This window comes from Natrix helvetica (assembly GCF_964273705.1).
Source record: "Natrix helvetica genome assembly, chromosome: 1".
NCBI classification, from domain to species: domain Eukaryota; kingdom Metazoa; phylum Chordata; class Lepidosauria; order Squamata; family Natricidae; genus Natrix; species Natrix helvetica.
Window position 1 is genome coordinate 259,011,234 of NC_138548.1, and position 27,742 is coordinate 259,038,975.

Sequence of the window (27,742 nt, forward strand, 5' to 3'; positions counted from 1 at the left end):
AATGTGACAAAATTAGTGGACCAGAGGAATGCCGTCGATATAGTTTACTTGGACTTCAGTAAGGCTTTTGATAAGGTAGACCATAACCTACTACTAGATAAAGTAGAAGAATGTGGGTTAGACAGCATCACCACCAGATGGATTCGTAACTGGCTGACCAACCGCACTCAACGTGTAGTCCTCAATGGAACGGCATCTACATGGAGGGAAGTATGCAGTGGAGTACCCCAAGGCTCTGTTTTAGGCCCAGTACTCTTCAACATCTTCATCAATGATTTGGATGAGGGAATAAATGGGGAACTCATCAAATTTGCAGATGACACCAAGCTGGCAGGAATAGCCAACACTCCAGAAGATAGGCTTAAGATACAGAAGGATCTTGACAAACTTGAACATTGGGCACTATCTAATAAAATGAAATTCAATGGTGAAAAGAGTAAGGTTCTACATTTAGGCAACAAAAACGGAATGCACAGGTACAGTATAGATGATACCTTGCTCAGTAGTAGTAACTGTGAAAGGGATCTTGGAGTCTAGTGGACAACCATTTAAATATGAGCCAGCAGTGTGCAGCAGCTGCCAAAAAAGCCAACACAGTTCTAGGCTGCATCAACAGAGGGATAGAATCAAGATCACGTGAAGTGTTAATACCACTTTATAATGCCTTGGTAAGGCCACACTTGGAATACTGCATTCAGTTCTGGTCGCCACGATGTAAAAAAGATGTGGAGACTCTAGAAAGAGTGCAGAGAAGAGCAACAAAGATGATTAGGGGACTGGAGACTAAAACATATGAAGAACGGTTGCAGGAACTGGGTATGTTTAGCTTAAGAGAAAGAAGGACTAGGGGAGACATGATAGCAGTGTTCCAATATCTCAGGGGTTGCCACAAAGAAGAGGGAGTCAAACTGTTCTCCAAGGCACCTGAGGGTAGAACAAGAAGCAATGGGTGGAAACTAATCAAGGAGAGAAGCAACTTAGAACTGAGGAGAAACTTCCTGACAGTTAGAACAATTAATCAGTGGAACAGCTTGCCTCCAGAAGTTGTGAATGCCCCAACACTGGAAGTCTTTAAGAAGATGTTGGATAGCTATTTGTCTGAAACGGTATAGGGTTTCCTGCCTAGGCAGGGGGTTGGACTAGAAGACCTCCAAGGTCCCTTCCAACTCTACTATTGTATTATGTATTATGTACTTCCTTCTACAGGGAAGTTGGCTACCTTATAGCATCTGCAAAGATTTGTTCTTACTTCTTGACTCAACAGAGCAAGCATTGCTCTGCAGAAGCCACATGGCATTGTCCTGAAATCTCCATTAGTAAACATATGGCATAAATATTAGGCAGAATGAATGCATTTCTGTTTATGTTGCTTTGATGTACTATGTATATACAACTTCTGCAATAAAACTAGCTTTGTTTAAGATAACAGAAAATCTGCTTTGTGAGGGTTTAGGAGGTGATAGTATTCTATGCCAAAGCTTCTTGGGATGAATGATGATATTTTCCCATTTTCTTCCCACGCCTCTCTTGCTACACAGTTATATTTATTTTTCATTTCTCAGCCGCTTAAAATCTGTGTTCCATGGAATTTTTTTGTCCAAGGAATTGTGTTCTCTGGAATCCTAGTTCATTTCCTCTGACTTGGTCCATTATTCTGCATGTTTGGCTTATTTTTAGCAGTGACTCTTTTCTGGCATCCATGTTTCAGCAAAAACAGATTTCAATCAGTGTACCTTTGCTCCCAAACATTGTCCTTCAAATCTTACCATCAAGCAGCCACAGCCAGATTTGTCCTAAGAATGCTGTCTTGATGATGCTTTTGTTAGATAAATGCTCTGACACACTGATAGATTTTACTAAGACATACACATCTTTTCATTTCTGTCCCTAATCTGTGTCCCCATTTCTTCAATTTCCGTTTTTCCTTTAACCTCTTAAGTATTTTCAATTTAGTGGGAAAATACAGAATAGTTGCACATGAGGACTTTTAATTGATAAGGCTAAGAACTGCTCTGCCCTGTCAGTAACAATAAACTGGCCAATTGGCTACTGCCTGGATTTTGTCCAAATGATCTGCGAAACTCACTAGAGAAGGGAGGCGGAAATTCAGGTTGGAATTGAATGTGAGCAAGAAGGGCTCTGCTTTGTAAGGAAGGGAACTCCGCCAGAGGAGCCATAGGCGGTTCCCAGGGGACCAGCAGAAAGCAAAGGTTATTTGCAAGGATACTTGCAAGGCTGGACTTCCGTGGAAAAGGAAAGTTGTTCCAACAAGTTCCAGAACCCAAGAGAATGTGCAGATGTTCTAGGCAACACCCTCTCTCTGAGCAGCTCTTGAGCTGAAAGGTTTACAATCTCGCTTGGAGACTTACAGCTATTTAATTCTTTCCTCTACCAAAGAGGTTGTTGAAACACCCCACACTCTGGGTGGCTGCGGTTGAAGAGGTGGGCTCCGGCTTAGACATTCTGGCTTAGGGAAGGAAGTTGTCTGCTTGCAGGTTCTCTGTTCTTACTCTGGGCTCAGATCATGCCTCTCAGCACATGAACAGCTGTAAGATTCCTGGGCCTCCAGAGGTTTTTTTACACTTCTGCTTCAGACACGGTTTCCTGACCATCCCTGGAGACGGGTCATAACAAGTTTAACCACAGCCCAGTTGTGCACTGACAGTCTTTAAAGCATGCGTGAATGTGGCTGAACTCAGAAAACATTTGACTTCATTCAGACAACGTTGCAGTCCAGGTTTTAAAATTGACTGAGCTCCAACAAGTAATCATGACCACAATTATGTAATGATACTAAACAAAGACAACACAGGGGATGTATATGTTAACTGGGTTTTAATTCTAGTAAACTTATCCATGGGAATCCAACCAAGATATAGCCATCCAGAGACTTGGGAAATGGGAATATGACATAGGGCTAAGATTAGCCGTTCACATAAAATTTCTCTGTCGTCGTTATTTGTGGCTAAAAGAAATGTCTTGTTTGCCTCAGGTAAGCTGAACTTTTAATGGTATTTAAATGGCTGCCTATATATGCTCAAACAAATTCATGAGACTAGTCTAGTCAGCTACACTGTATATTCATTTTTTAATTATGGTTGGTGTTGGGACTACTTGGATAAAAATAAATTATACACAATTAATTAACAGACATGGAGAGAGAGAGAGAGAGAGAGAGAGAGAGAGAGAGAGAGAGAGAGAGAGAGAGAGAGAGAGAGAGAGAGAGAGAGAGAGAGAGTGAGTGAGTGAGTGAGTGAGTGTTCTGGACTACAACTCCAGCTGAGAATGGGGGAAATACAGCACAATGCAGAAATAAGTCTCAAATTGGAATTAAATAAATAATAAATACAAAGAGAAATGTTAGGCTCTATTTGACAAAATGGTTTGGCCGATCCATGAAAAGAAACGTCTGATCCACATCTACCTCCAATGTGAGTTGCAGAATCAGCCATCCCTTTCAGATATGCTGCTGAGTCACTCTCCTCATGTGGAGTCATCATGGTTCGGAGAGGTGGAGGCAGTCATTGGGGCATCAGAGAAGAAAATACTGCTGGAAGGGCCCTGGGCGAGACCTGCAATGGAGAGAAAGTCTCTGTGATTGTTTTTCTTAGATGCCTGATAAGGGGAGCTCTGATTGGTGTTCGGCAGGTTCAGATTTAATGGCTGTGAGCTGTCACCCTCAATCTATCAAGGGGATTTTTATATCTGAAAACCTGGCTAGCTAAGCTAGCCTGTGTTTTATATAAATAAACATATCTCGGATAGAGAGTTAAAGATGTCCTTTTAACAATGTGCAAGCAAGGCTACCTCAGGGTTATGGGTGGTTTATTATTCCAATTTTAGGTCCATCCTAATGTAATCCGGCCATTTACTAGATCACACATCGGAGAAGGAAAGAAAATGTTCTGTTATGTATGAAAAAGACCCTCCCAGGGAATATTTGACCAATCTGATCTGCTGAACTTCTGTGGGCAGTTTGGATTAGAAGTGGGGAGAGGTTCAAATTCACCCTCAACTATGGAAATCTATTGACTCGTTCTCAACCCATCCCACCCCATCAGAATATGGTTGGAGAGATAAAATTGGATGAGATCCCTGTAGAAGCCACTTTAGGCTCTTGAAGAAAGTACAATATACCTGCTCAGCATTATTATCATCATCATGAGCAACCATTGCACTCAGTGCTTTTATTAATGGTTGAACAAGCCTTCAGGGACTTTGTGCCTAATGTTATTACAGACAGTAACCCACACAAGTAATGAATTAAGTTTGCAGTCTGATCCTCATATTACATTAACTGTGGTACAGTATAGACTACAGAGTTGCCTCATTAATGGTTTTGAAAGGCTGTGTCCTCTTCAGGCTGTCTTTGACTCATCTCTAGCCCACTGCAGAGGCAGCTCAGTGTCATCTGTACTTGTTCTATTGTTAGCAGATCTTCCCTTTTCTCCCATGATCTGTTACTGTATAGCAGTGATGGTGCTGGTCATATGGTCAATGGCTGGGCTCTACTGGCTCCCATTGGCCATTTGAGATTGTTGCAGGCAACATTCTTACCTCCTACCCTCACACCTTTGTTACTAGTCATTTTCTTCCATGGCTCACATAATAGCAATAGCACTTAGACTTATACTGCTTCAGGGGTGGGTTCCGGATTCTTTTACTGCCATTTCTCGCGTGCATGCGCAGTAGTGGAAAAATGTTTCTGCACATGCACAGAAGCAAAAAGCAAGATGGTGGCGCCTATGGCACTGCCAATAGAACCAGTTCAGAAGCATGGGCGGCTGAGCTACTACCTACTTGGCCGAACCGGGCCGAACCGGTAGGAACCCACCTCTGTACTGCTTCACAGTGCTTTACAGCCCTCTCTAAGCAGTTTACAGAGTCAGCATATTGCTGGGTCCTTATTTTACCAACCTCGGAAGGATGGAAGGCTTAGTCAACCTTGAGCCAGTGAGAACTGAACTGCTAGCAGTTGGCACCTTTGATATGTCCCCCTTCTGCCTGAGAAGTATCTCACCTTTGATCTATGCCCTTCACAACAGGGGGCCAAATGGGAACAGAGGAAAGAGATAATGCTGATAAGGCTAGTGAGGAGTATTGTAAAGCCAGGACGTTATTCTATGATGTCTCTTAACTGTATAAAAAGGAGCTACACCTTCTCTGAAGGGTAGTTCTTCCCTGCATATCCTTGGAGTATGTTGGGAACAACTGACCATCATGTCTTTAAGCTTTGATCAAAGATTAAATGCTGATTGTTAGTCAAGCCTCCGTTTAAGTCTCATGTTTGGCTCATTGTGACTTGGATGTTTTCTCAAACTTCTATGGGTCTCAACATATTCTCAAACCTTACATTACACCTTGTTATTTTGAGGTAGGTGCGCTTTGCCTGCCCCTACATGTTTTCCCCTACTTCAAACAGGCTATGTCCAGGTGCTGCTAGCCATGGCCATTTGCTAACAGGACTGCCATTCAATTCACTATTTTCTGTCTGGGCTATCTTGGAACTGGAGTGAAATTGTAAAGAATTCTATTTCCTCTTTTAGTCCAAGCAATAGGTCCTATGGGGAGGGGAAATGGGGGGAAAGGACCGATATTCCTCAAAATCCCTTCACTGTATCAATGGTCTGGCTATTTCTGAACATGGGATGGTTCTGCTGCAATTTTGGAAGAGTACTAAACTTGTGTCCAAAACAACCTGGCTGATAGGCTGGTAAATGGATGAGGAATGGGACGAAGTGAGAAGAAGATCATTCCAATGTGCTACAAAAACTTCATCCTGATTCACCCTACACCTTCTTCCACTTCACTGTTCTATTATCTGGGCTGTTTTTGGACATGGGTTTAATGTTCTTCCAGAAAAGCATTAAACCCCAGTTCAGAAATAGTCCAAATGACAGGTCTCCAGTACAGGCGATCTCTTGGGTGGTATCCTATCAACCTGTTCAAAGAAGGACAAGGCAAAAATTTTGGTGGCTCGTGATTTAGGTGTGCCAATCTGGAAGATGCGTTTAGTCCTGCTGGCAGAATCTTCCCTACCATGTTGTATAGGGCTACCAGACTGAGCTGCAAAAATCTCACTTAACCACCACATAGCAACATAGAGTTTAAATATTTATATTGTGTCTCTTTCCTGCCAGTTAGCAATGGTCTGGATTTTTGCATTCCAGAGATGGTAGCTCTATCATAGTAGATCATCATTATGGATACAATACTCTGGAAAACAGAAGTGATTGTTTTATCATCCTGGCTTTGCAAAATAAGACACTTGGCACCCAATCCTGCATGCAGGACCCATTGTCTGTGCCTGACAATTATATCACATATAATTTTCATGTACACAAAAACATAGCCATAGCAGCTAAGCTGTGAGTCATGGCAGAATTACATTTTCAGAAACAACAGTTGCTAGGATTTCTATTCTTAACCCAATCCGGTGCAAGGAAGGGTCTTTTCATACTGATCATCAACAGGCCAAGCTACTCACATTATAGGATTTTGATCATTGTCACCCTACTTCTATTCAGTGTTCACCTAGGATCCCCAGTGCTTTTCCCAATTTCAGCCTCGTGTCTTTGCAGTTGCTTCATCCTTTCAAAATATTCATGAGTCTCCCAAGCATAAACTTTCCAGGTTTTACAGCGCATTATCTTGTATGTTTACATAGTAATATTGCTCTTGTATTCTCATGGTTTACCAAGCATGTTAAGAAATGGTTTGAAACCTTAATAAGCAGATAACCCACAGGTTCACTTTTGGCACATTTTTTTTCAAATGTGACAGGCTTAGCTCCCAGAAAACTGCTAGGTGGTGAGAATTTTTAAGGGAATCATCAACCATTTTCATTTGGCACCAGGTAAAGGAAGGCTACTTTAACTATATCTTGCTTTGTTTTTCTTTTTCTCACAACCATTTTTATTCCTTGTTAGAATCAACACCTCTTCCTCAAGCAGATGAGATAGTAACAGCTAATCACAGTGAAAGAAACTACCGTTGAATGCAACTTTGGGTAGCTCAACACTTTGTAGCTAACATTTTATTTGGGCTGGCCTATTCATTAAAAGTATATCAAGAGGACAGGCAACAGGTAAGTAACATGATTCACCTGCATTTACGTTTCAGTAAATAGCCTCTGGAATTACATTGCAGAAAGGAGAGCAGTCTTTCAGAAATCTTTATATTTGAGCCATGGTGGCGCAGTGGTTAGAGTGCAGTACTGCAGGCTACTTCTGCTGACTGCCGGCTGACTGCAATTTGGTCGATCAAAACTCACCAGGCTCAAGGTTGACTCAGCCTTCCATCCTTCCGAGGTGGGTAAAATGAGGACCCAGATTGTTGGGGCCAATAGACTGACTCTGTAAAACTGCTTGGAGAGGGCTGTAAAAGCACTATGAAGCAGTATATAAGTCTAAGTGCAATTGCTATTTCTGAATTGAGGAGAGGGGAAGTAAAATTGCCATGTCCCATCACACCCAGAGCCCCCACATTACTTCCTCCTTACTGGCTGCTTCAAGGATCTTCCATTTTCTCATTAAGCACTTGAACCTGTTTGGGTTGTTTGGGAATTTCATGTCATCATCAGTCACTATGTTTATATTACTCTCTCTTCCTTCTCCCACCCCCCCAAAAAAAACCTTAAAAAAAAGAGCTGCTTCAGAACAGGTTGCTCACTCATAGTAGTGGCTGTATGCTTTTCTCTCACTGCCCTTGATGACATCCAGAACTCTTCGTTGCCTCGTTGAGAGATCCCATGTTTCAGGAATTGGCATCGACCCAGATAGAGCCCTGCCTGCTGCTTTCAGGGGAAGAAAGGAAGAGGCCTAGATCCTTCTGAGAGAAAAGGGCTCCCTTTCTGGTCTTCTTCTTGAGACATTGGGCCCACTGAGAAATGCTCAGTCTTGTGGGCTCCCAATAGACACAAAGTTTTCTCACCTCAGAATCTTCTTTTTCCTTCCAGGATGCTTTTATTTGCATTTGCAATTCAACAATCAGACTGCAGGCATTTGTTTCTACCTCCTACTCACTGTGTGTTTACTAAATCAGGACAGCTGCCAGATTGGTTTCAATTTTATCTTCTCAAACAATAAAAGCTAGAAAATTACCTTTTTAGCAGAAAACGGGGGTTCTTCATAGGCTGTGCCAGATTGTGTGATTTGCCAGCTTCAAGTCTAGATTATTATGCTTATTAATCTGCTTTCCTGCCCAGCGTTCTTTCAGATGTGCTAGATTACAACTCTCATGGCAGCTTGTTGGAAATTGTTGTCACCCAAAACATCTGGAAGGTATCAAATGGAGGAAAGTTAAAACAGTTAATGTTATGGAAAAGCCTAAATTAGTAGACCTGGGTCATGCCATTCTCAGGACTGCTATTCATCTTTTTTTAGTTTTCTTAATGGTTTTTCCCCCCTCACCTCCTTATAATGTAAAGGGATCAGCTTTTGCAGGATAAAACTGAGATTGTGTAGTTAGCAAGAAAAGAGGCCTGCCATGTTTAAATGAAGCAACTGGCTTTAGTAAAGTTGCTCTTCTTTCCCTATACTGCATTAGCATATCTGAGTGTCCTTCCTACATTCCCTTCATACTCTCAGCTCACTCATCTGCCATCTGATAAAGCAGAAAGTCTCTGCCAGGGAAATTGGCAGGAGAATGGGGAAAGTGTGAGCCAAGCAAATAATGATCCAGTTATTCCTATTTGTAAGTGGAAGGTAGTTGCATTGACAGCTGTAGCTGTGCCTTTTCTTCACATGCAGAAAGTTTGTGAGTCCAAATCTACTTGCAAAGTGAGCAAATTGTGATCAACTAAGGTCTTTTCTTTGGCAGTCATCATTGTGCTTGGTCCAGGGGGGAAATCCTCCCGGTTCGGCGGAAACCAGTAGGGATGATTGTCCTTGGTTCTGCAAACCAGTAGTTTTAAAAGCTTCTGAGGATCGTGTGGCTCAGCTGTGAGCCGTGCAATCTTTGGAAGATTTTTTTCTGCTTTTTAAAGCATTTTTCCTGCTGGTTCGCCCAAATAGGAAGGGAAAAATGCTTTTAAAAGTGGTGGGGGGCTGCTGAAAGAGAGAGAGAGAGAGATAGAGAGAGAGGGAGAGGGAGGGAGGGAGAGATAGAGACGTAGGGAGGGAAGGAAAAAGGAGAGGGAGGAAAGACCACAAACCAGGCACCAGACGCAGCTTCAGAGGATGCCTTGAAAGAGCACAGCAATCCAGGGCTGGAAGGGACCTGGAGATCATCTAGTCGATCCTCCTGCTCCAGCAGGACATTGTTAAAGTGAATTTCTGTCTTTTGAACTCCCAGTCACATGACCCCCACCAAGCCACACCATTAGAACCTGTAGAAAAAAAATTTAAAATTTCACCACTGGCTTGGTCCCATTGCTTTCTTTTCTTTTTTTCCCAAAACAAACACAACACAAAGAATCTTCCTTCTTTACATACTGTAGAAAGTGTATCAGTTGGTTACAAAAGGCTTTCGTGCATCTCTTCCACAGTCATCAAGCATAATTCATATTAACTCAAGTATTTTAACTCAGATATTTATACATGTTACCATCATCATACCTCCATTTTCATTTGAGTATAACTGTTTAAACGTCCTTCATCATAAAATATACCAAGATTTAATACATAACCACATACTGGCATTTCATTTACTATTTCTAAAATCCTCCAATAACACTGAATCCTTATGTCCTATTCTAGCTAAACATCCATAATATTTAGTAACAAAATTTTCTAATCCTCCTTTCTAAATCACTGTTTACAATTTACATCCAGTTTCCTTATGTTGAACTCATACATATATATACGTTATCATTATCCCTTTATTTGACAATATCCTGTATCATAACATTTCCCCCCCTAATAATCAAGACTTAACTGAATCTAACTTAGTTCTTTTTTATTAACCTTTATATATAATCAAAAAGATATATAATCTTCCTTTCATGGGTACCATTCAATATTCATATCCAATTATTACTTATCATAACACTACACATGTATACATTATTATCATTATCAATTATTTATTTAACTATATCTATTGTCACTAAATTTCACTAAGTTTAACTAGTTTTAAATTATACGCTTCCATCTATCAGCCTGTATCTTTCCAGTAGGAAAACAGTCTCATGTCTTCTGCCATTTGTGGCATTAGTCCTCTAATCATCTCCTTAATCAAATTTGTATGGACTCTTCTTAGCAACTCATTGCTTATAAAATCTCTCATGTAATTTCGATGCCCTTCCTCTGCTTCCTTAATCAGCTTATCTTTAATTGTCAGTAGTGTTATCAATGATGTTGCTAATAAAATTTCTCTCTTTAAATCCATAAATTCTTTTGTTTCTTCTTCTTCTGTGTCTTGCCATCTGGGGTAGAGTTCCCCTCCATTTAATTCCTCTTTCTGTATTCCACTCTTTCCATTTCCAGACACAAACCAATCACCATAAATATCAGCAGATTTAATGTATTTATGGTCATTTTCCTCTTTGGTTTTTAGGATTCTAACCTCCACTTTTTCCACTTGATAAACATCTCCAACTTCTTCATCACATTTTACTGTTAGATGCTCTAAGTCTTCCAACTTCTTCTCCATCCTCTCAAATGTGTTTGATAATTTCTGAATTTTTAAGAATATCTTTTGCAGGCTTAAGGTTTCTTTCTGCTTTTGAAGTTGTGCCATTATCTCCAGCTAACAAACACTGCTGCTCTGGCTTGGAAAGTTTTTACAAGATTAAGCATAAATTCACAATAAAGTTTTATTTTCACTTTTCTCTGGTTAACAATATACTTCAAAGGGACATCTGTATGCTTTTCTTCTTATCACTCTCTATAAACAAGCAGTGAGACCTTGGAGTGACAAGCCAGGATAAGCACTAAGGAAAGTAAAAGTGTTTTGTTTCCAATACACAAACCCCCAGCCTCTGAGAAGCAGTGTTATTGTTACAATTTTCTTTGTTTCTTTTTGTATCTTTTTTATATTCCAAGAAAAAGGTCCGATTCTTGAATGAGTTAGAGAAACACCTACAGTAATGAAAGAGGATAATTTTAGTCCATAGATTACAAAGAATAATAAAAGAAAAAAATAGAAGAAAACTTAATCCATTCATTTTAAAAGGCTTGCATAAATTCCATCCATGAAGATAGCATTAAAAAGTAAGATAACCCACTGTCCAAAATCATTCAAAGCTTAATTCGGCTGCTTATTTCTTCTGTTCTCCAATTTAAATTAATTGTAAGTTTTTTATAGTCAGTCTCTTTTAAAACGGTAAAAATTCCTCACCAGCTGGAAACACTTTCTCTTTCCATATCCTTCTGTTTTGGAGCATGGATTTTTTGTTGCCGGCTTGAAGAACTTCTCTTGCATCGCTCAGGGACTTTGTGATGTCCCTGAGATCAGCAAGACGTATTCTTCCTGTTCACCATCTCTGCGGGATGGTTTAGGTCTGACTGGACCACCCAGCGGCAAAAGTATCGGCTGCGGTCTCGGAGCATCGAGACCGCACGTCCGTATCATCACAACTTTGGCTCCTCCTTCGGTCCCATTGCTTTCTGAATTTAGACATGAGATCTTGTACAAATGTTCTTTTGTAAGCAGCTGCAGAAATAAAAACAGTTCAGAATATGGCTTGCATAGTGTAGTTTCCACAGCTATTAAAGACATCAGTTGAAGCTAGGGTTATTTTCTGAATGGGTTAAGGAAGGTAGCAGCTTTGTTTGACTACAATCCTATATACCAGTGATGGCGAACATTTTTTGGCTCGCGTGCCACAAATGGGGGGAGCACAGGGGGGGCGAGTGCGGGCGTGCCGCACCCATAATGCAACGTGCAACCCCCCAGTGCGCATGCGCGCAAAACGCGTGACCCCCCCATTTTTACATTTTTTTGCCCTCTCCATGCTCCAGGGGCTTTATAGGAGCCTGGGGAGGGTGAAAAGAGCCTCCCCCGACCCCCCGGAGGCCCTCCGGAGGCTTCAGGGACTGTCCAGAGGCTTCCCTGAAGCCTTCGGAGTGCTTAAAACCACCCTCCGAGCAACCCGGAAGTCACTTCCAGTTTGCTCGGAGGGTGGTTTTAAGCGTTCCGAGGGCTTCAGGGACGGTCCCTGAAGCCTCTGGGCGGGCGGGGGAGGCTCTTTTCGCCCTCCCCAGGCTCCTAATAAAGCCTCTGGAGCCTGGGGAAGGCGAAAAATAGCTTTTAAAAAGGTGAACTCAGCTGGCCAGCGCGCGCATGCCCTGACAAATGGCTCTGCGTGCCACTTGTGGCACGCGTGCCATAGGTTCGCCATCACGGCTATATACCTTTACAGTACTCTGGAACACATTGGGAATTATTACTCACAGCTAGGTGTGAAGGGAAGTTGTGGCTGCCTTCAATTCTGCCAACCTAAAATGTTTACATAAATGGTAATCAACCCAAAGATAAGAACAAAGGGGATTTTGCTGTGTTTTATGCTGTTCATGTGGGAAGATACTGATTGGCAGCCATGAAGGATGGTTGTGAGGACAAAAAAATTTTAAGGAATGGGCAAAGCATTGAAAAGGCTTCATTTAAAACTCAACTAGGCCAAGCTGGAGGGTAGATATACCCTTGAGCCATAATTTCTCCATCCCTATAGTAATGTGAGCTTTTCATATTCTCACTTTTCATCTTAAATGGACATCTGAAAGCTTCCATGGTGTCAACAGCAGCCACATACAGAATATTCACATTTTCTGTGTGTTCACATACACTTAGCCATCTTAATCTGTTGAAGGGTTCTGAAGAACTTGTAAGCTTATACATTATGCTTCTATAAAGGCCAGTTCTAGGAAACCTTCGTGATCAATGTCACTTATTCAGCTATCTCCCTCAGGTGAGATGAAGATGCCTATCTAAAAAGCCATGTGTTGTTTAACTTTTCCAGCAGACCTCTTCTTTATAAAGCTGTCTACATAGTAGGTGAAATCATCAACAACGTGTTAATTCTTTGGCTCTGTAGGGGAAACACCACATTGTCAGTATGGACAAAGCCAGGCAGTAGAAGGATACCTTACTGTCTATACTATTTCCTATGATGCTGTGGATGATCTTTTATGAGGAACTAAAAGCCTGTGCAAAGATTTCTCCTGTTGAGTATTATGCATTTTTAATGCTGTTGATTTATGAATGAGTGAATCCATCTTTCTATACCCACAGAGAGTGAGAAACCAAATGAATAACACTATGAAAGATGGGCTGTGGAGTCTGAGGAGGAGGGACTATTCATATGTCTAAGCCTATCTGAAGGACATGTCAAACAGCACTGGGCCTCATCTACACATTGCTATGTTTGATACTTTTCTACGAATATGCATTTTTATTATCTCAAGTGGAGATCCATATCTATTCCTGGTCATGATTTGAACAGCTACAGGCAGCCCTTGATTTATACCTTATAATGGTTTAATGATCATTCAAAGCTATGATGCTGCTGAAAAAAAGTAACTTATGACTAGTCCTTGTTTTTATGACATTGCAGTGGCTTCATTCAGTGCATGTATTCATGAGGGTTGAAGCATCCAAAGGTCATGTGATGGCCATTTGTGACCTCCCCAGGGGGCTTCCAACAAGCAAAGCCAGTGAGGAAGCAGATTTGCTTAACGACTGTATGATTCGCTTAACAGCCGCAATGATTTGCCTAATGACCATGACAAAAGTATTGTAAAGTCAGTTGTGTCTCACTTAATGTCCTTCACAATACTTAGTAAAAGATGTTTTGATGCCAATTGTGGCCATAAATCAATACTTACCTGTACTTTGGAAGGGCAGACTTTGTAGCCAATATACTTTATGTGCAGAGCAAAACTGCCTGAAGCTCAATATATGTGCCAACCTGTACTTATTTCTGCATGTGCAACTCTTTACACAAGTAAAACCAAACCTGCAGATTATTGTGCTGATCCCACAAGTGTCCTTTATTACCTGTACACAAGAGGCTACAGTGGCATATTGCTTACATGTGAAAGGCAAACTGAAGATTGACTGGCTGTTCAGGATTTTTCCCCCCAAGTGTACCATTGCCCCATAGAAAAATATATCCACAACAGGATATATTTTCCTTGACACAGGGCTGGTGTCTGTTTAAATTTATAGCAGGAGAACTCTGCATTTCCTATCTCTTTTTACAAAATGGGCGCAACCATACAGAAACATCCCCAGAAATTCAGAGTATAGTCCAATAATCTTGAAAGGAAGACACAATGACGTAAGCAAGCAGCAACTTGCAAATCTTTGAAAGCCGACTCTACAGGTCAAAACTGTACTCTAAAACAGATAGTTAAAGACTGTAACACTGAGTACTAGTGCAGTCTGAACGTGACTTTGGAATGCAATGGATGGAACAATCTTTCCCAACCACCATAGATAGTGCTGCAGATTTCCAATAAAGATCCAGGTTTATCTCTCTATTCCTCCCATGTTGCTCCCTTTTTCCCACTTTCTGAATTTCTCACATTCTTATCTTAATAATTAAATATAATTAATCCTTTGTTTTTTTCTAGTTTTAATAAATAAGATTTGCTATGCTAACATTGTCAATTATTAAACATCACAGGAGCAATAATTTTAAAGAGTTGAGGCAACAGTTGCTGATTATCAATCTTAAATGTCAAACGATCCTTAGGATATCAATAACTGTTAAGTAAATATTCCCAAGCTGATAAAGCTGGCCTCATGTTGTCAGCAAAGCAACAGCAGCTAAGAGAGCCCTTTCTCTTGTTATTACATTAATAGATAGAAACAACGGAGATGTGTGGAAATAGCAAAGTACTGTGGTATTTCCCAATCCAAGGTTCATGCCACCAAATCTTGCAAAAGAAAACTGTTCTTTTCCAGCTAGCTGGTATTGCAGGAGACTGTAGCACTTCTAGATTGAGTGGAGATCGGTAATGTAAACATTTCTAACGGTTACACAAAAGCTATATTGTGCGGGGTAGATGAGGAAGTGCTGTGTCAAAGGCAGAAAAATATTTTTCTTCAATAAAAGGTTCCTTTCCTTCTTCTGTCCCGTAACAGGATAGATTATAATGAGGCTGAGATCCCCTCCAGCGTAGTGTTGATATATTGTCAGAATTAAAGTGCCCATGGCACAAACAACTAAGCCTTGCACTAACGGCCATGGGAATACGTTTATAGCTGGTGCTCTTGGCATAAAGTAAATTATAGAATCATTTTGTTTCAGGGTTGGCTGGGATTCAAGTACCACCCAAGGAAAATGACCAGAAGGCCTCTCTATGAAAGCCTGCCAAAAAAATCTCTTTTCTATTCTTGATAACCTTGTCTGGATCCCATTTCACCTTCTCTCATCCCAGTACCCAGTGGTGGGTTTCTGCCGGTTCGCACCGGATCGCACGATCCGGTTGGTCAATGAACCCAGAAGTAAGCTCCTGCCCCGCCCCTGTCACGGGACGGCGCTTGCCTGCGCTCCACCAGCTTGGGCGCGACCGGAGAAGTTTCTCTTCTCAGAAATGTCTTCATGGAGCAGTGGCAGCCTGCGTCCCTTTCATCCACTGATGAAACTTCTCCAGTCGCGCCCGAGCTGGTGGAGCGCAGGCAAGTGCTGTCCCGTCGCCAGGGAGATAGTGAGTGAGGTGAATCGCGTGGTTGCTCAGATCACACGGGCGCAGCCCGAGAAGACATTTCTGAGAAATTTCTCCAGTCGGGCTGTGATCTGAGCAACCACGCGATTCACCTCACTCACTGTCTCCCTGGCGACAGGACGGTGCTTGCCTGCGCTCCACCAGCTTGGGCGCGACCGGAGAAGTTTCTCTTCTCAGAAATGTCTTCAGTGGAGCGGTGGCAGCCTGGCAGGCTGAGCCTGCGTCCCTTTCAGGAGCTCCACTGAGGAAACTTCTCCGATCACGCCCGAGCTGGTGGAGCGTCGGCAAGCGCCGTCCTGTCGCCAGGGAGACAGTGAGTGAGGTGAATCGCGCGGTTGCTCAGATGACACGGGCGCAGCCTGACCGGAGAAGTTTCTCTTCTCAGAAATGTCTTCTCGGGCTGCGCCCGTGTGATGTGAGCAACCACATGATTCACCTCACTCACTATCTCCCTGGCAACGGGACGGCGCTTGCCTGCGCTCCACCAGCTTGGGCGCGACTAGAGAAGTTTCATCAGTGGAGCTCCTGAAAGGGACGCAGGCTGCCACCGCTCCACTGAAGACATTTCTGAGAAGAGAAACTTCTCCAGTCGCGCCGAAGCTGGTGGAGCGCCGGCAAGCACCATCCCGTCGCCAGGGAGACAGTGAGTGAGGTGAATCGCGTGGTTGCTCAGATCACATGGGTGCAGCCCGACCGGAGAAGTTTCTCTTCTCAGAAATGTCTTCTCGGGCTGCGCCCGTGTGATCTGAGCAACCACACGATTCACCTCACTCACTGTCACCCTGGCGACGGGACGGTGCTTGCCGGCGCTCCACCAGCTCGGGCGCGACCGGAGAAGTTTCCTCAGTGGAGCTCCTGAAAGGGACGCAGGCTCAGCCTGCCAGGCTGCCACCGCTCCACTGAAGACATTTCTGAGAAGAGAAACTTCTCCGGTCGCGCCTGAGCTGGTGAAGTGCTAGAGGGGGGGGGGGAAGGAGGAGAAAGGACAAAAAGGAGAAAGAAAGGGAGAAAGAGGAGGTGGGGGATAGGGGATTCCTGCTGCTTTCTGAGCTTGGTGGTTTTCTTACAGACATTTCATTACCAAACTAGGTAACATCATCAGTGCTAGAAAGGAGTGGGGTTGTGGGGGGAAGGAGTTGAAAGGACAAAAAGGAGAATGAAAGGGAGAAAGAGGAGGTGGGGGATAGTGGGATCCTTGCTGCTTTCTGAGCTTGGTGGTTTTCTTACAGACATTTCATTACCAAACTAGGTAACATCATCAGTGCTAGAAGGGAGTGGGGTTGTGGGGGGAAGGAGTTGAAAGGACAAAAAGGAGAATGAAACGGAGAAAGAGGAGGTGGGGGATAGTGGGATCCTTGCTGCTTTCTGAGCTTGGTGGTATTCTTACAGACATTTCATTACCAAACTAGGTAACATCATCACTGCTAGAAGGGAGTGGGGTTGTGGGGAAAGGAGGAGGAGAAGTCGAAGGACAAAAAGGAAAAAGATAAGGAGGGAGAGGACTGTGGGGTCCTTTGGTGTTCTCTGAACTTGGCCGGCAAGCCACTCCCACCCGGTCACATGGCCGGCAAGCCACTCCCACCCAGTCACATGGCCGGCAAGCCACTCCCAGAAAGGAGGCCACACCCTCAGAGTAGGTTCCAAAAATTTTTGAAACCCACCACTGCCAGTACCTATGCTCTCCGTTGGTCACACTAAGACTAAGCAATCTTGTTTGGATGCTGGCTACTGACTTGCAACAGGACACAGCAAGATTTTACCCTGGTGATTTCCCACCCACCCACCCCATCCCTGATATTGTCACAGTATTTTGGAACCCAGAATAATTTCCTGAATGCTCCCTCTCTTATTTGATCTTTTTCCAAATATTTTACATTTCATCTTGTCAGGAATGAGGCTATCAACAAAATAAAAACTGCTTTTCTTTTCTCTTCTCTGTGGTTTAGGCTTGGGATACACAGCTTTCGGGGGGCAAAGGCAACACTTGACCTTTTATGGGTATACTGGGAGGCACGATGTAGGAGGTGACCAGGCTGAGCCTGAGGGAGGGGTCAAATGCATCCTCAGTCTCAAGTTCCTTCACACCCACAAGAGATCTAAATTCAGTCCACCATGAATTCCATCATTGACTCTTATCTACAGCCCATTTGCTTTGATGGTTAGTAGTTCTGATTCTTGCAGAGGGCATTAGCATATAACCTATATTCATTTGAACAGCCCGGACTCTTGATTTCCTGCACTTGACATACACAGTAACTTGTGGGCATGGCCAGGACAAAGTGGTAGGGGATGCCCGGCCAAATTTAGTAGAACTGATTGTACCCACTCATTAATTAATTTTTCCTATTTTTCAGATTAAAAAGTACAATTTGACCATCTCAAATTTTGAGAGGGGGGAACAGGTGGCAAAGAGGTATGGATTATGAAACATTGCATTAATCCTTCAAAGAGTTATCCTGCCTGTAACCAAAACTAAGGATCACTATGTTTAAGCTTCCACATCTTTCTAATATGGGTCCACTCTCACATAATATGCACCAAACAGTCTTGTGCAAATAAATAAATAAATAAATAAATAAATAAATAAATAAATAAATAAATAATAAATAAATAATAAATAAATAAATAAATAAATAAATAAATAAATAAATAATAAATAAATAAATAAATAAATATATATATATATATATACACATACATACATACAGACATACATATATAATTTTGAAGTGTGTGTGTATGAGAGAGAGAGAGAGGGAGGGAGGGGAGAGAGAGAGAGAGAGAGAGAGATTATTGTCTCTTTATGCATACTTCAAGCCTGTAAATCCTATCACCAGCATTGATTTGCTCTTGGGGAAATAATGCAGTTATACCTTAAGAAATTGTTACAGTGAAAAGATACCAGAAATTTTTACAGTTATATTTGCTTTATTTATACATTATTCCAATAACAAGTTCACAACTAGATTTGATGCAACAGAAATCCATTCACCATAAATATATCGCTACGTCCGACAATTGAGGCTGACACTTCATGCTTCTAGTGAACTTACCTAAACACTGTCACTGCTCTGACGTTTGATTCAACTTCTCTTATTTCCTTCTGGCCAGCTATGCCTCTCACTTGTCCATATTCATGAAATTCTAGGGCTCTCTCCTCTAACGCCATTTCCAAGTGATTTAGGAGGGTCTAATACCGTCATCCACAGTTATTTTGGCAAAACAACGATTGGGTGACTCTGCAAGATGTTATAAGCACTACCGTAGTGGGGAAATGACCTACATGGATTTTATTGATTCCAGAAAATGACATATAATCCAGACAGCAGTATGACCGTGGCCATGGAAAGGAATTTCCACAAATACCTTAAGTAATGAACTTAGGTCCTTAGGTCCCCCCTTGATTTTTATTCATTTATTTTACAAATGGACATAGCTTTACATGTACCAATGGAACTCTGGGTGGCAAGCAAAAGTTAAAGCAGAAAAATCCTGTTACAAAACTGGGATGTATTATAGGCTGTCTACAGTGGTACATACTCCATCTCTGGGTTGGATCCTCTGGTTTCTCTGGGTCCTATTTCTAGCAAGGTTTTAAAACTTTCTGTTCCTAAGATGAAGGATTATATTTTGTCATCTTTAGCATCCCATAAAGATAACAAGATCACCAGAGAAAATGCTTGCATAATTCTCCTGTTGCAATGCACCAGCCCCAGATTTTTTTCTCAACAGTATTGCTCCATAGGGGCTCAATGGAAACCAAAGAGAACATTCCATCTGTTAGCGGTTTGGTGGAGAATTAATAAACAAAAGAAATAAATTAATATATTAATAATAGGAATTTTGTTTCTCATCCTTAGCAACCTGAACACGTATGGACTTCAAGCCCCAGAATTCCCTGGCCAGTATGCTGGGGGAGAATTCTAGGAATTGAAGTCCACGTGTTTTCTAATTGTTAAGGGTAAGAAATACTGCTCTAGAATGAAAACAACATTTTCATAATTAAGGACCTCCTTAATTTAGCTGTGTTCTTCTATTCTTGGGTATGTTTGAGGCATAACTTTGATCCTGCTGCTAGGTTTTCCTTTTATTTTAGTTCAAGGCCATCTCCTCACTTGGCTCCAGATTTATATCGCTACCTGCGGTTCAGCATTGACACTGAGATGAGCAGTGGAGTATTAAAAGTGTTGAAGATTAGTATTGCTACTGACCTTCAAAAAAAAAAGAAGTATCAGCACTGAAAGTGCTACCATGCAATGAATTACGTAGAAGAGAGACGGCAAATCTTTGAGGCGCCGCATGTCAACAGTTCAGAAAATGCCAAACCTGACTCTGTTGGCATGTCATCTCTTCCCTGAACAAAAAACAAACAATTCTCTAACGCCCTCGCCCTCCCCCAATCTCTCTCTAGGCCTGCGATGAAGAACCTATGCGAGAAGTGGCACACAGCACCCCCTCTGACGGCACGCGAGCCATCGCCCCAGTTCAGCTTCGCTAGGCATGCATGTGTGCCTCCCACCGGCCAGCTGGTCTTTGGGTCTCTGCCGCACATGCGCAGGGGGCAGGGTGTGTGCATGCATGTGGGGTGGGTGCATGCGCTGGGCGGGTGGACGCATTGCATTTTGAGGGTTCGGGCGCACATATGCTTTGGGCACTCAGTCCGGAAAAGGTTAGCCACCACTGCTCTAGGCCATCTTCAACAGAGGCACTTGGTGGCCGCACTGAAATTGGGCCTGAAGTAGAGTCTGCAGCCTAGTAGTTTTGACTCTACTCCAACTCCAGCCATAACGCCACCACTGCCTTCAAAAGGCACGAGCCTTGGGGAACCCAAGATTGCCCCCTCCCAGCCCAACCCTCCCCAGGATCTGCCACACATTGCAGATCTGGTGGTGCAGATCTTTCTGTTGACAGGCCCCTACAGCCTACATGAGGCTACTCCAGGTCACATGAGGCCTTTGTTCTTAAGTAGCTTCAGAGAATGCTCTTCTGTAAACCTGCAAACGCTGGGTCAAAGCATGTACCATTTTTTTCATGACTTTCAGAGGCCTTAGAGCCTGCGAAAGAGCACATTCCATTGTGGCCTGCTCACTGCAGCCTCCAAAGATCACACAAGAGTTGAAGAATAGTTGTTGTTGGTGAACTTGGAACCCAAACAAAGGTGTGGCATGTCACCTTTGACATGTGTGTTATAGGCTCGCCATCGCTGGATCAGTTTTTGTAGGTAAACTTCCTACCAACCTGGCATATTCTAGATGTGTTGGAACCAGAACTAACACAATTTTCAGCCAGCATAGTGTGCAGTTCGAACACATATTAAAGGCATTTAATTGCAGAAGGCTGGATCATGTATGCTGAAGAAAGGAACTGCAGTATTGTCAATGCAATGTGGCACAAATAGACACAAGCAGGATTAGAATTTAGAACCCCCAATTTGCAATCTGCCTCCTATAATCTGTCCTGGCCATCCTAGACAGATGTATAAAATATCTGACCGCTAAGACACAAATATCACAAACTGCTGCCAAAATAAAAAAGATACGTTCTGTTCTGGTTTCTGTCAAACATGGACTGTTATTGGAGAAGATGAAGCAAATTTTCTAGTTACCCCCATTCTTTTATTTTTCAGGTGCTCCATTAAATCTTTCACTATGCTATTCTTTATTTACACAAAATTAAGAATTAGTGTAGCAAGAATTCATATAAATCCAAAGGCTTGAGTTGCTAGAGTGGGAAGAAAGAAAATATACAAAAATGTGTGAGTGATACCATGCATAGCAAATAGTTGTTAAAAGGTTAAATATCAGTCATTGAGTGTTGTTTTATGAATCATGATCTGAGTGTTTCTTCATAACTCATTGTTTATGAATGCAGAAGAGTTCGTTGTTTATTTCAGCCCATAGGCTTATATTTAATAGAGAGCATCTATCCCTCACAGTAATACCTTAAAATGCTCAAACATCTCATAATCTGAGCCATTCCTTCTGATGGCAGATGTCACTTTTAATGGATCTGTGTTAGACAAGAAGTCAAAAAAAGAGATGCATTCAGACACTTCATTGATTCTGTGTTTTGTAGAAAAATAAGGGAAAGGTTCCATCTCCAGCAATAAAAAGAATCAAAGAGGAAAAAGTGTGAAGTTTTTGTATTCTCTTCAGTCCAGGCATTTCTTTCTTAGTTGGGCCCACTGGCTCTCCTCAGGAAAAAAAAACGGTTGGGAGCAGATTGCGAATAGCCTGCCTGTGGCAAACAGACTGTCTTGCATTTCTCTTCCACACACTGCTTTACTGCTAGAAACAGAGGTCACTGCATCTGCTCAGCAACTTTAAAGGTTTAGGACTGGTGACAAAGTGTTCAATAGGGCAGGAATGAAATGTATGTGTGAAAGAATGTGTAATACAGCAAAGACTGAATAAGAATGAAACATCAAGAAATTAGCCTATAGAACAGGGGTGGCGAACATGCGGCTCTCGAGCCGCATGCGGCTCCCGGCCAAAATGAATGCGGCTCTTTGCCTCTTATCATTATTTTGTATACTGTGGCTCTTTGCCAAACGGAGACGTTTCTCTGCTCAGCAATGTCTTCAGTGGAGTGGTGGCAGCCTGGCAGGCTGAGCCTGCGTCCCTTTCAGGCGCTCCGCTCCGCTGAGGAAACGTCTCCGTTCCCAGCTGAGCTTTTGGAGCACAGGCAAGCGTCGTCACGTCGCCAGGGGCGGGGCAAGACCGTACTTCCGGGTTTAGCGCCGAAAGGGAGCGCGCGATCCGGCGCGATCCGGCAGGAACCCACCACTGCCCGTGTGTCACATCTTGTGTCACATCTTGCCGTTAGTTCTTAGTGTGGAGGACGCAGCACACCCTCACCATCACTGCAGGATTTTTACCCTCACTCAAAATGGCAAAATGCAAAGTTAAACGAAAATATGAAGATGAACACAGGACATTTTTGGAAGAATGGGAAGATGCTTTCTTCTTTATTGAACGGAATAGGAAAGCGCTGTGTTTAATATGCAATACTATGATATCACATTTCAAGGCTTCAAATCTTCAGTGTCATTTTAGCACTCTCCATGCTAATATTGACAAGGAATTACCCAAAGGTACTGAACTACACAAGCAAAAATTGAGCACCTTGAAAAGCCAGGTAAAAAGACAGTCTCAAATGTTTCAGCAATTAACCAAGCATGGAGAAACTGTGCCCCTTGCATCCTATAAAGTGGCGTGGAACATTGCCAGTGCTAAAAACCATACAATGAGGGGGAGTTTCTAAAACAGTGTTTTGCGGATGTAATTGAAACCTTGGCTCCAGACAATAAAAAACTCAAAGATTCCATTAATGATCTCCAGCTGTCACGGCACACAGTTGAAACCAGAATAGCAGACATAAATAATGTGATTGAGTCAGATCTACATGCAGACCGGTCCATTCTGACTGACACTCATGTAAAGGAACTGCTCCGAGTGGCTACAACTGAATACAAACCTGATTTGCAGAAGATTACTGAAAACAAAAGATGCCAGAAATCCCACTGAGATTATCATCCCATCACTCCAACAAGATAACAAAAAACACCTGACTGAGCATGTTATATTATGTGTTTAATATATTATTGTTAAAATTATATGCTTTTGTGTGTGTTTGTCTGTTTTGGCAGGTCACTGCGTGGTGTGGCTCTCTGACTCTCACAGTTTAAAATTTTGGCTCTTTTTGTCGAACTTGTTCACCACCCCTGCTATAGAATGTCCATGTCATCATGCCACCTTAGATCATAAAGTAGATGACAATTTGACAACTGTGCCCTCCAGTACTGAATAAGTGACAAAAACTGAAGAACTGAATGCGATTTTTTTCCCTTTTTTTAAAAAAGGGGTTAGGCAACTGTGCTTTCCTCACTTTGGTTGGCCATGTTCTAGTTTACTTATTCTTGATATGTAGAGAATTCAGCTTTTCTCTAAGGAATACTGAAGAAAGATTACTGCACCTATATTTTAAATCGTAAGAAGAGCTTTTGAGCAAGCAGTGCTTTATCCGAACGCAGGAAGCAAATAATTCTTTAGGAGAATCTAGCATGGAAATGTTCTAAACAGGGAGAAAAGAGAGGGAGTGTTATTTTTTTTCTTGTACCCCAAAGCTACAATTTAATTACGTAAGTGGACACAGGCGGAACATTTGTCTGTAAATCTTACATGTTGCAAGTGGTTATGAGAGGAAGGATTAAACCGTAGCAACATTACATTGTTCCCCTGATTGATGAAGCAATATTTATTATTTTGGTTGCAAGCAAAGTATGCAAATAAGGTTCCTTCATAGCTCTCCACCTTGAGTGTGTGGTAATAGAGGTCTATCTTAAGAGCTAAGCCTATATTTTGCTGTTTGCGTCTGAATATATTATTATTTTTTATTAATAGCACAAACAGACCTTTTCTGTGAAGCAAGTTGCTGTTAAGTGTGGGCGTATTTTGTCTGGGTTTGGAACTGGAAGACCATGAGATAAAACAAGAGGGGCCTCAGCAGAGGAGGAGGGAGAACTAGGCTGGTATTTTTCTGGCCCAAATTAGTTTCTCAAAAAAACCCTCCTCAGGTTCTGCTGGAATCTTCAGCTTCCAGCGGTCTGAAAAAAACCTAACTTGGCTGGCATGTCACACTCCTCTTCAAGCAAAAGAGAAAATAAATCTATATCTCCCCTCCCCACCCCACCCCCAATCTAGGCCACACTGAACAGCAGCATTGGGACTTGCACTTCTGCAGTCTCTGTAGCCTCTGACAATGACAAGAAAATATGCCCTATTTTTGCACGTTTTTTGGAGGTTCTGGAAACCACATAAGGATCCCATTCTCACACAGTCCCCCCAAATCATGCGTTTTTGAGAACAATTTTGGGGTGTGGTGAATGCTGGCATGTCCCCCACAACTTTGTGACATATCACCTTTGATACATTTGTCATAGTTTCACTATTACTGCTCTAAATATTCACTTCTACTTTTGTTTTCTTTTGTTTCATTAACCAGCTTGTGACTATTTGCCAGATGCAAAGTGCTATCCCATGACATTAAATGATGCTCAGTTAGTACCAGCGGTATTTCAAGAAACATCAGTAGTACATCGCTTCTTCTCAGCAAGTATTAGGTTTCATACTCCCTTGTTGGCTATATTTCATTCAGCTGCTTTTCTCTCGTTTTTACAGGTAGGGGCATATTTCATCACTCCAAATTAGACAAAGCTATAAAGGCCCATATTTTTTTCCCAACTAGGTGTTCATTAGGGAAGCTTCTTTAGCAAGAGAAATCTGAAAGAGGATGGTCTTTTCCTTTGTCCTTCCCTCTACACAGCAATTTAAGAGGAAAGTAAGGAAGTGGATGTTACTTCATCTTCTCAGAATTAAAAAGGAACAAAAGTTGATGAAATTTGGCATTGCAGCACATAGAAAGAAAGCATTCACAGAAAATCTAAGCAGCACACCCATTCAGATTAGCAACCAATGCTCCTTTCTGAAGTGTCCTCTCCAGGTCCTGAATCTATATATTTTCTTCTAACTAACTTCTAACGAAAGAATGACATCATTTATTGTTGATGGAATTATCATTATGCAAAGACAGGAGAAGTATACAGTACTAGCTTATTCTGGTCATATGCATTATTGATTGTAAAATTCACTTGATCACAGTCCTTCTAGAGCAGTTTTTTTACAAGGTTTTAAGCCATTGTATATCTATAACAGCAACTAGTTTGCATGGGTGCAGCATGCATCTCCCAGTTGATAAGATATAAGTGATAAGATGTATATAATCTGCAGAAAAACCAGACTATGATTTCAGATAGTAATTAGTATGGCTTACATTTTGGCTTGCAATGTGGATTTTAGATTAATGATCCTAGCTGGAGCAATGAACATGCTTGGCATAAAACTGTACTTCGATTGTACTTGTGGCATACCAACCAAAATTGACCCTTATTGTATACTTACTGCTAGCAGGAAATACATCATGAGTGCAATTAGGGCTGGTAAATTACTTTATTCTGTTATTCTCTTCCTAAAAAGCAGTAGTTTTTTTTTAGCATAAGTTAAGCAAAGCTATGATGTGTGATGGATACCAGTATTCATGAGTGAATCTAGTACTGAACATGTCATGTTCAACTTGGAATAGAAGTATATAATAAAGAACATGAATAAACTAATGAAATGGAAAATGAAAAATAAGTTATATATTTATGAAGCTAAGAGGAAGGCTATAATAGATCTGAAGCAAGATTGAATCAGCTGCAAAGAATCAGGACAATATGTTAAGTTCCAGTTAAGCCTATTCACAAGAATTAATTAACTAATGGTCAGCATTAAATTGGCACTAGATAAAAGTCAACAGACTTCAAAGGGGGCAGGACTTGGAGCATTTGTGGACACATAGCAATTCTAGGCTGAATCCTCTCTTGACTCCCCCCTCCCCTCCCCAGACTATGCCTCTTTTTCTCCTACAGATGGTTTGCTATTATGGAAAGGGGTTGACGAAAAGATGCATGAAGATGATGGCATAGGTTTGGGTGTTTTTTAACAAAAGGGATAGAATGTGTACCATGAATTTGTGCCATCCAAATTATTGTAGGTGCATATGAAAGTAAAAATTCAACTGCAATAAGGAAGGAATGAGGAATTAAGTTTTGAAGAAAACTCTCATGACACTCAGTGAATGTGAACACAGAAGTCTTTTTGTTAGGTGACATGAAAGGATGGATGAGAATGAGACAATAACACAAAATGTAATTAGAGCATTTGGGAACCCAAGATTGAATATGAATGGTGGCTTCTGGTGAGTATCTGCTTAAAGATCTGCATGTTTTGAGTCTGTGGCTTAAGCATAAGTCTGTTTATACATACACAGGGCAAAGGAATTAATTTAAAAGCATACTGATTTGACTGTTTATGGTGGAAGTCTGAAATAATTAATGAGAGATTCTAAATGTGGGAGAGATGATATCAAAAGGAGGTACTTGAAGAATGGACTAGGAAGGATAGGAAAGAAGTAAAAAAAAAAGAAACTATGAGAAAACTTTGTAGAAAACAATATAATTTTCCATCAGAATAAATGGAATACGGACGTAAGAAAAGATGATATGGTAGGTGCTTGAAATAGAGGGGAAAGAATTATATTATAAAGTGCTACAGAAGTCTGTGGTGTTAGTTACACTAATGGAAGCTAGCTAGTAAAAGGAATGCTAACTGGAATGCTATTATGAAAGACTATGAATGAAGAGAAAACATATGCAGGAAACCCTCATTTAGTGACCGCAATTGGGATTGGTAACTCAATTGCTAAGTGGAAAATCATGTGACCATGACTGTGTTATAGTTTTACTTTAGCTTTCTTTTCCCCCACTCTCCCACCCTTGGGAAAGCTCACCTTGGCACTGAGATAATTAGCAAGAAGGGAAATAATGTTTGCATTTACATTCATTGGAGAGAAAGGGATTGCAAGAGAGTAATCAGGCACACAAAGTTGTACACATAGAGAACAAACAAAAGTATACAAGATGTATACTCTTTTCATGAAAGAGTAAAAGAAATGGAAATGGGCTGGTCATATAGCAAGAAGAACTGATGGCAGGTGGACTAAGGCAGTCATAGAATGGATTCCACTTGATAAAAAGCATCCACAAAAGAGACCTAAAACAAGATGGAGTGACAACATCAGCAAGTATTGCAAGCCCAATTTGCAAAAGAAAGCTCAAGACTGTATTGGTTGAAAACATGCAGAAAAGGCCTTCATACTGCCATGGATTGACAATGGCTAGAATGATGATGATGATGAAGCAGACACACAATAGGAAATATACATGCAAGGAATGCATTGGTGCTTGCTGTTTGTCTTAATGTGCTTGGGACTGGGAGCCTCAAGTGCATTAGACAAATAGCCACTGCATGTGCCTGCTTAATCTTCTTGTAATCCCTTTCTCTTCAATCTTTCCATTCTGAAGGTTAAAAAAAAGAAAGCTCATGAGAGATTGCCTAAACAAGCAATCACTTTAGGCGATTTCTCCCGCACTCCATCCACTTTTTTCTTTCCTCTGTCACACAGTTGAGACATTGGAGAAGGAACTATAAGAGAGAAAGCAGACTCACAATGGGGAATACTGCTTGCCT

General features: G+C 41.7%; 1 long non-coding RNA gene across 1 annotated transcript in view; it reads right to left on the reverse strand.

The window, feature by feature from the left end:
• Positions 1-2,861: 2,861 nt before the first annotated feature.
• LOC309393003 overlaps positions 2,862-27,742 on the reverse strand; it is a 30,948-nt gene continuing 6,067 nt past the window's right edge. The window contains exons 2-3 of the long non-coding RNA XR_014175522.1: positions 8,103-8,275; positions 2,862-3,572 (exon numbers count right to left, since the gene is read on the reverse strand). This is a non-coding gene — a long non-coding RNA (uncharacterized lncRNA). The remainder of the gene's footprint in view (positions 3,573-8,102; positions 8,276-27,742) is intronic.